Genomic DNA, 9,210 nt, shown 5'->3' with positions numbered 1-9,210 from the left:
GCTGCGCATATAACCGGCGTGCCACTCTCCGGTGGCTTTTCGGTCGACGGTTGCTCTCCACTTGCGCTTGAACCCCCCCTCAGTGTCGCATCACACCAGGGTTCCCGCGAGGGGAGGTGGGCGTAATTTTTTGTTATGCTGCAAGTGCTTTTACATTTGTTACAAATGTCTACACTATAAAACGTTAAAGTTCTAGCCACTGTCCATAGTCTCACTCACAATGTTTGCTCCATTCTGCAACAAAACTCATAAACGAGCCATGAACAGAATATACAACTTCGTGTGACTTGAAAGAACTAGCATTTAGTATCTCACTTAGCTGCATTGCCGCCCCAAAAATTTTTTTTGACAAAAAAAAGCAAGAAGTATTTAAAAACTTTTAAATTGGCCCCACAGTGAAGTGTTATGAGCAAGAATGACGTCATACCGGCCAGCGATAAAAAATCATTTTCGGTGCGTTAACTGCACGTTAGCATTTAATTGATGCGGTAAAATGGAACTAGAGGCCGCTATACAGAAGTCCAGTCATGTGTCGTCATGACAGGTCAGTTAGGCGGCCACCAATCGCACAAACAAGGTTCCGTGACGTCATAAAAAAGTATTATTTAATTATTTTTTTATTTTTTTTATTTAAGGTTGCCCCCAAGGCCCGGGTAGGGCGTTACAGAGGTGAGCAGGCATAAAAGATACAGATATCGCAAAAAAATAATGAACACACAAGATAAACAAGGCTACAAGTCAAAATATACAAGGAATCACAAAACGGCAAAATCAAGAGAAAAGTCGCAAGAAAAGCACAAATGTAGCCTGTGGACAATAGCGACAGATAAGCATTTAAAAACCGATTGCTAAGGGACATGAAATGGAAAAAAGGCGCTACAAATCTGTGTATGATGCAATACGTAATACTTAAATGGAGTGGCTGATATAGTGATGTCGGTGAGCAGATTGAACACGACAAAATTAGTACAACAAGGCACAACAGCGTTAAAGAAATTTTAGGAGGCGCTACAAAACTGTTTATGCTGCAAAACAAAATAGTTCCAAACCAATGACAAAATGAGTACAACAATTCACAACAGCGCTAAAGAAATTTTAGAATGAAGTATTATTACAAACATGGATAGTCGAAGCTGATTTCAACAACTTATTGTTACGGAATATTTAAGGGGTTCTGGAAGGCGGTTCCAATGGTTGATTGCTTGGGGTAGAAAAGAGAAATAGAACGGATTTGCATGACAATGAATGGGGTTCAATTTTAAGGCGATGATTTAAGTGACGAGATATAAAACAGGGACTTGATAGGAGTAAGGCATGAAGCGTCTCGTGATAAAACATTTTGGGAAATAAACACAAACGTTGTGTCTGGTGGCGTAAATATAGATCGGGGAGTAGCAACTGTGATTTCATTGTCATGACACTAGATGTGCGATGATATTCAGAAAGAATGAAGCGTGCGGAGCGGTTCTGGATGGACTTCACAGATGAAGCTAAATATTTGAGGCCAGGGTCCCGTATAGAAGCCGCGTATTCCAATTTAGGGCGTATAAGAGCTTTGTACTGTTGTAGTTTCAGCGAAGATGTTAGACCAGAAAAATTATGTTATAAATACCTAATGTGCGGTTCGCATTGTTTGTTATATAGTTTTTATGCGGATCTCAGGATAGACTGGATAATCTGCACGCGCCCAAGTATTTATAGGAAGCTACGGTTTCAATAATATTCCATTGAAGGGTATAATTAGGGCTTCGAGGCGTTTTTCGCAATACTTGCAATGATTGACATTTATTAGTATTAGGTGTCATTAACCAGTCGTTACACCATGCAGAGATCATGTTAATATTGGACTGAAGTATGGTGGAGTCAATATCACCTGTAATCTCACGGTAAAGAACACAATCATCTGAGAATAGGTTAATGAGAGAGTGAACTTTACTAGGCAATTCATTAATGTAAATTAGGAAGAGCAGGGGTCCGAGGACAGAGCCTTGGGGTACGCCTGAATATACCGGACAAAAAGACGACGTGCTTTGGTTAACCGTGACAAACTGAGAGCGGTTTAAGAGGAAGTTACGTAACCAGAGAAGAGCGTTAGGATCAAGGTGGAGCGTACTTAGTTTAGTATTAATAGTTTGTTTGTAAAGCATGCCAGTTTGGGTTTCCCAGGAAAAGTTTTTACGAAAGCCGTGTTGTGAATCGTGGAAAATGTGTTAGAATCCAAGTGGCGGGCGATTTCCGATGAGAAAATATGTTAAAAAATTTTTCACGGAATGCAAGTCAATGAAATGGAGCAGTATTCATTTGCAGTGTGTTTATCAGCACTATGGACGGGAACCACCTTCTCTACCTTCCAGTCACGCGGCAGGGTGCCTGGGGGCATAGACTGCTCAAAAATTCTAGACAGAATAAGAATTCCTGTCAGAAATTCTAGACAGGAGTACTCTTTAGTGTTTTTCAAAAACTTGGAATTTATAATATCAACGCCAGAGGCTGAGAAAAGATTAAGAGTATCGATAATTTTTGCGACGCCGCATGGATCAATAAATACGGGATGCATGTTAGAAAATTCACGGCTATCAACTCTTTGACGAGGTGCGTGCTGGCACTTCGAAAAAGAGGTTACAAAGAAATCATTTACACTGAAACACACTGTTCATCCCATAGCACGACGCCATCACTTGAATGAATTGTTATAGGGTCATCCTTATGACCATTCACAAGTTTCGAGAATTGACGTGGTTTTTTTTAAACATATGAGGCAACGTTTGCGTTTGATATGTATGCTTGGCCTCACGGAGCACGCGAAGATAGCTTCGATGTGCAGCATGATAAGCGCGCCATTGTTTTGGAAGATTTGAGCGTTTCGCGGTACGGTATAGACGCTTCTTTTTGTTAGCTAGTAGCTCAAGATGTTTATTGAACCACGGGAATCGGTTAGTTTTAATAGAACGGAGCGGGATATATTTACTAGTTAGTTCGGCCACTTTGTCGCTGAAGAGACACCTGTTGTGCTCTAACAACCGCGTGGAAAAGTTGTCCATCAATTCGTCAAGAAATATGGATATTTCTGTGTTTATGCTACCATTATCTGCGTTAGAATAATCCCATATTTGCTTCACTTTTTCTCCGGCGACCGGGTGTTGAAAAATTTCAATCATATTCAAGAAGGGCATGATCGCTAAGCCCTGGTAGAACTAACCAAGAAGTAACTGCTTCTGGACAGGTTGTTAAAATAAGGTCGAGCTTGTTAACCGAGTTACCCGGGCCGGTTGAGTTACCTTGTGAGCGAAGTAGAAGGTTGAGCAGAGATCAAGAAAGGCCTTAGCTTCGGAATTTGGAGGTACTGCACTGGGACCATCCGTGACCCATTTTATGCTGGGATAATTAAATTCACCGAGAAGAATAACTGGCGTGTGGGGGTATCGAACATAAATTAAGTTAATTACGTCGTGAAGGTTATCATTGAAATATTTGTCGGCTGAGTGGGATCTGTAGCATGCACCAATTATAATTTTGTTATCTTTGAGAGTTAAGGACGCCCTTACAATTTCTAGGTTGCCAGATATGTTTATGGGAGCAGACATGAAATTTGAGTTTATTCCTATCATTGCACCACCACCTGACCTATACGTTCTATCGTTACGATAGAATGCGTACTTCTTTTTGCATTCTAAAATCTCAGAGTCGCGAATTTGGCTCGACTCCCACGTTTCAGGGAGAACTATGATGTGAGCGGTTGCTGAATCAATCAATGCACTTAGCTGGTCTCGCTTATTAAGAATGCTGCTGATGTTCGTCAAAACAACCGAAAGCATCTTGCTAGATCCCCATATCCTCAATAAGTCCTAATTGGAAAGATCACACGAGGTTGTAGCTGAAGTGGAAGCACTCGGACTATTTTTAGGGATCAAGGTGTGATGATTCCACTTGCTGTCGACAACGCGGCCGGTATCGGTATTGAACGTGTAACATTTGCCACCCAAAAGTAATTTTGCGAGAAATTGGCGAGGGGGTCATGGCTGCTTCACACGTTTTCTTTATATCTTAGTTACGTTTTCGAAGATTGCGATAATATTGAAATCATTGTTATGGGGACTAAGATGTCTTTGTTATAAACCAAACTTGTATTTTGTATTGATGGCTTCTCTAAGAAGCAGCTGATTTTATATATATGACTAGTGAATACAATAATACTAATATAAGCATGTAGGGTGTAGTAACCGGCATCCGGGCAAGCGTGGAAAACGTTGCTTTATTTCCCGAGGCGTGCACTGGCAGCCTCACAACTGAAGGACGCGCACCCAAGCCGGGTGCGCCAATTTATACACAAAGCGTCGCTGCTGCGCACGCGCTGCTAGCCAACCGCTGCGCTGATAACGCGATCGCAACACGACACTCCCTCCCTGCACAATTCTAAAAACTATCGTAGGTCAAACGGTCCGGTGGTCGTCGTTCCCTGTTGCTCCTCCGCAAAGGGACCGCTTCTTCATTGCTGGCCGACGGCGCTACCGTGGCACGTGTAGCCGGCTCGGCAAGGCGTTCCGTTGTAAGTGCAGCAGGGACCACGTCAGGTGCATGAGGCAGTTCGCATTCAGGGTGGTTGTCTGGATGATTGGTCGATTCAACGCAGGATGGTCGCAGATGGTCAGCGTGCACGAACCTCACTTTGTTTCCGACGCACACCAAATAGGTTGACGGAGACTTGACACGCTTCACTCTGCCAAGCCACCATTTCACCACATCACCGCGCACAGAACGCACCAACACACTGTCACCCACAGCAAACACTCGGGGCCGACCTCTTCGCTTGTCAGCCAGAGTTTTCATTTTCTCCCTCCTCACAACCATTTCATTTCGAGTGTCTGGCCGTAGCAACGACAACCTGGTCCGCAGTTTCCTTCGCAGGAATAATTCCGCGGGTGTCCTTCCCGTAAAAGTGTGAGGAGTTGTGCGGTAAGAAAACAAAAAGTTGTCTAGTCTGTGTTGAAGAGACCTCGTAGTGCCTTTTTCAGAATCTTCTAGATTCTGTTTGAGTAGTGCTTTCTTGGTGGATTGCACCGCGCGCTCCGCAGCTCCGTTAGACTGCGGATGATAGGGGGGTGTCAGTGTGTGCCTAACACCATTCGATGAAAGAAAGTCTTCGAACTCTTGTGCACGAAACTGCGGACCATTGCCAGTTACCACTTCCAAAGGAAGTCCATGCGCAGCAAACCAAGATCGCACAACTTCAATCGTCTTCGCGGCAGTTGTTACACCCATAGGTTTAATTTCCAACCATTTGGAGTAGGAGTCTATGGCTAGCAGAAACATTTTTCCTTTTTCTTCTGCAAAATCAAGATGTACTCTTTCCCATGGGTTTTGGCACACTTGCCATGGTGTCAAAGGTACAGGTTGAGCTTCAGGAAGGACAGACTGACAAATTTTGCACTTCCGCACAGTTTCTTCCAGGGCGCTATCCATGCCTGGCCACCATAGCATTGACCTTGCTACCGCTTTCATTTTGGTTATCCCTAAGTGCTGTGCGTGCAGCAACCCCAAGACAACACTGTGCAAGGACTGCGGCACAACTACGCGATTCAGCCACACAATGCATCCGTTATCTACACTGAGTTCAAACCGGCGCAACCAGAATGGCTTTAACTGCTCGGGTACAGTTTTTTCCAGCCGTGCCATATCATGTCACGAACGACACTCAACAGTTTGTCCTGTCAAGTTTCGCGCTCAATATCTTTCGCTGTCAGCGGCAACTCATTCAGTGGCGCAAAATAAAAAATATCTTCACTGTGGTCGTCCGTGTCCGGCAGCGGCAAGCGAGACAACGCGTCCGCATGACTGATAGCCGACCCTGGCTTATGCTTTATCTTGTAGCGATAGTTCGCCAAAAATGTGACCCATCGATGCACTCTTGCAGTTGCAACAGCGCTGCCCTGCCGTTTAAGATCAAGCAGGGTTGTCAGGGGTTGGTGGTCCGTTAACACGTTGAAATCTCGCCCGTAAAGATACTTGTGAAATTTTTTCACCGCGAAAACTATGCTCAGGGCTTCTTTTTCTATTTGCGCATAGTTACGCTCGGACGGGGACAACGACCGTGAAGCAAAAGCGATGGGTTTTTCATTCCCGTTTTCAACGTGCGATAACACAGCCCCTAGCCCGTATTCCGATGCGTCACACGTGATTTGCAGTGGCTTTTTTACATCGTAGAGCTGCAAGACGCTTTTGTCGGACAGCATTTTCTTGCAAGTTGCGAACGCCTCGTCGCACTTACGCGACCAATGCCATCTGCTCTCCTTGCGGAGCAAGTCGTGCAGCGGTTCTAGAATCGTAGCCAAATTTGGCAGAAACTTTCCATAGAAATTTACTAAGCCCAAAAAGGCCTTCAGCTGCGTCAGGCTAGTAGGTTTCGGCGCCTCTTTGATGGCCACGACCTTTTCGGCCGTAGGGTGCAAGCCATTTTTGTCAATGTCATGCCCCAAATACGTTATGCGCTGCTGAAAGAGCCTACACTTCTTGGCATTTACTTTGATACCATGTTCACTCAGGCGCCTTAGCACCTCCTCCACTCTGTCGTAACACTGCTTGTAGTCTACTCCGGCTATGACAATGTCATCCAAGTAGCAGGCAGTGCCAGGCATACCTTGCAGGATTTGATCCATTACAGCTTGGAAAATTGCTGGAGCACACGCTACGCCATAAGGCAAGCGACGGAACCTAAAAAGGCCCATGTGAGTGTTTATGGTGAGCAATTCTTGTGCTCACCAATGTCATCCAAGTAGCAGGCAGTGCCAGGCATACCTTGCAGGATTTGATCTATTACAGCTTGGAAAATTGCTGGAGCACACGCTACGCCATAAGGCAAGCGACGGAACCTAAAAAGGCCCATGTGAGTGTTTATGGTGAGCAATTCTTGTGCTTGCTCATCCAGTTCCAGCTGAAGGTACGCCTTCGACAGATCAATGACAGAAAACACGGTTCCGCCTTCAAGTGTGGCAAAAATATCCTCGGGCAGCGGCAAGGGGTAATGATCGACTTCAATTGCAGGATTTACTGTGATTTTGTAATCCCCACAGTGCCGAAGTTCTGTTCCGTCTTTCTTTGGAACAATCACAAGAGGCGTCGCCCACTTGCTGTGCCTTACCCGATACACTACCCCCGCTTTTTCGAGATTAGCGAAATCTTGCTCGACTCGCTCGCGCAAGGCGTATGGCACTGATCGCGCTTTGCAGAACACTGGGCATGCGTTCTCTTTAAGTACAATGCTTGCTTTGAAACCCTTGATAGCACCAAAACCAGCATTAAATACATCACGGTACTTTTCAGTGAGGGGCGTTTCCCTTTCCAATGCCTGCACGGAAAAAACCTCACGCCAGTTGAGTTTTATCTTTGAAAGCCAATTTCGGCCAAACAGCGTAGGCATCCTTGCGCCTTCAGACTCTTTAGCAATCACCAGAGGCAATTTGAAACACTGTCCTTGATACTCAACTTTTACGTCGGCTACTCCAGCAACACCGACAGGCGTACCGTTGTACGTCATTAATTTCACATCCTCTTGCGTGAAACTGGCATTAGGAAAGTGCCTCGCCCACTCTACTTCCGAAATAATCGACACGGCCGCACCCGTATCAATTTCCATAGGAACTACCTTCCCATTTATCGTAACGTTTACTCTAAATGGGGGTGTGTCGGAACGGTTCACGTGACACAAAGTAAGCAAATCTCTAGCCTCCTGCGGCTCTACTCTATGCACAAGTTTCGTTTTACACATTTTCGCAATGTGACCCTTTTTTTTACATTTGAAACAGTCACTAGTCAAAAAAGCGCAACTCACAGGAGGGTGGTGTCCTGCACACCGTTGACAGCTCGTTTTAGTCCCTTGCGACGCCTTCTTAGCAGGGCTCGTTTTTCTTCGTCCCACTTTGCTTGGTTTTCCTTTTTGCGGAGATTTCTGCGTCCCTCGTTGCCAGTACACTTCCGTACTGTCAGAAGATGCTCCCGACTTGTTTGGTTGCAGCATCTCTTTCGTGTCCTGGCTCGCTGCTTCCATGGCGATGGCGACCTTGCACGCATGCTCCCACGTGATTTCTTCGTCCGGAAGGGCAAGTAACCTGCAGCGTACGGCTTCAGTGCGCAATCCCGCCACCAGCCGATCCCGCAGAGCGTCGTTCAGGAAATTGCCGAACTCGCATGTCGAAGCCAGCTTCTTCAATTCCACTATGAAGTCTGCCACGCTTTCATGTGGCGCTTATTGGCGTTGGTTGAACCGATAGCGTTCGGCGACCAGTGAACGTTTTGGAGTGTAATGTTTCTTCAGCACACTCACCGCTTCCACGTACGATGCCTTGGCCGGTGTCTTGGGCAGCAGTAAGCTCCGGAGCGTGACATAGGCGGTTTCCCCTATGGCCGTCAAGAAGACTTGCAGTTTCTTCTCTGCAGCGATGTCATTGGCGTCAGCGAACAATTCGAAGCGTTCCAAGTACACCTCGAAATTACCGCTGTCCGGCTGGAACTCCGGCAACGTGCCGACGGTTTTGCTGTGCACAACGGGCGCAGTCATTTTAGAAGCTCGGTGCGGATCCCATCCTCGTCGCCACTTGTAGTAACCGGCATCCGGGCAAGCGTGGAAAACGTTGCTTTATTTCCCGAGGCGCGCACTGGCAGCCTCACAACTGAAGGACGCGCACCCAAGCCGGGTGCGCCAATTTATACACAAAGCGTCGCTGCTGCGCACGCGCTGCTAGCCAACCGCTGCGCTGATAACGCGATCGCAACACGACATAGGGTAAAAACGTGGTAAACGTAGAAGTCAACACCACATTTTTGTTGCAAAAGTGGTCGTTGTACACAGCTGGCGCGGCAAAAATTGAAGCTTTGAATCCGATCGTCAGGGCAAACCTCCAAGCATACACGAAAAAGCTGTCACTCTGGTGGCAACCACATCCTATCAATTTTACTTTGTTTGGCATAACGCTCCTCGATTATAGGGTAACTGTGGAGTGATGTGAAGGTATTTCTTTTACATACATATTGCAAGACTCGTCTTGCCTGTGTAATGTAAATTTTTATGCTGCCAGAGCAACCAAAATTATATTTACCCTCTACAACTGAGAGCTTCATAATGAACGGCATGACTTCGCCTCTTTTTGAAAGAAACTTTCCTTTCATGCGTCTTCTTATCCTACAGAAAAATAAAAAAAACTTTACTTCCGCCACCAG

Source organism: Haemaphysalis longicornis, unplaced genomic scaffold (assembly GCF_048455015.1).
Source record: "Haemaphysalis longicornis isolate Haplotype H1 unplaced genomic scaffold, Haemaphysalis longicornis Haplotype H1 scaffold_6, whole genome shotgun sequence".
Classification (NCBI taxonomy): Eukaryota; Metazoa; Arthropoda; class Arachnida; order Ixodida; family Ixodidae; genus Haemaphysalis; species Haemaphysalis longicornis.
The sequence above is the reverse complement of the archived record's forward strand: the minus strand, read 5'-3'. Positions refer to the sequence as shown.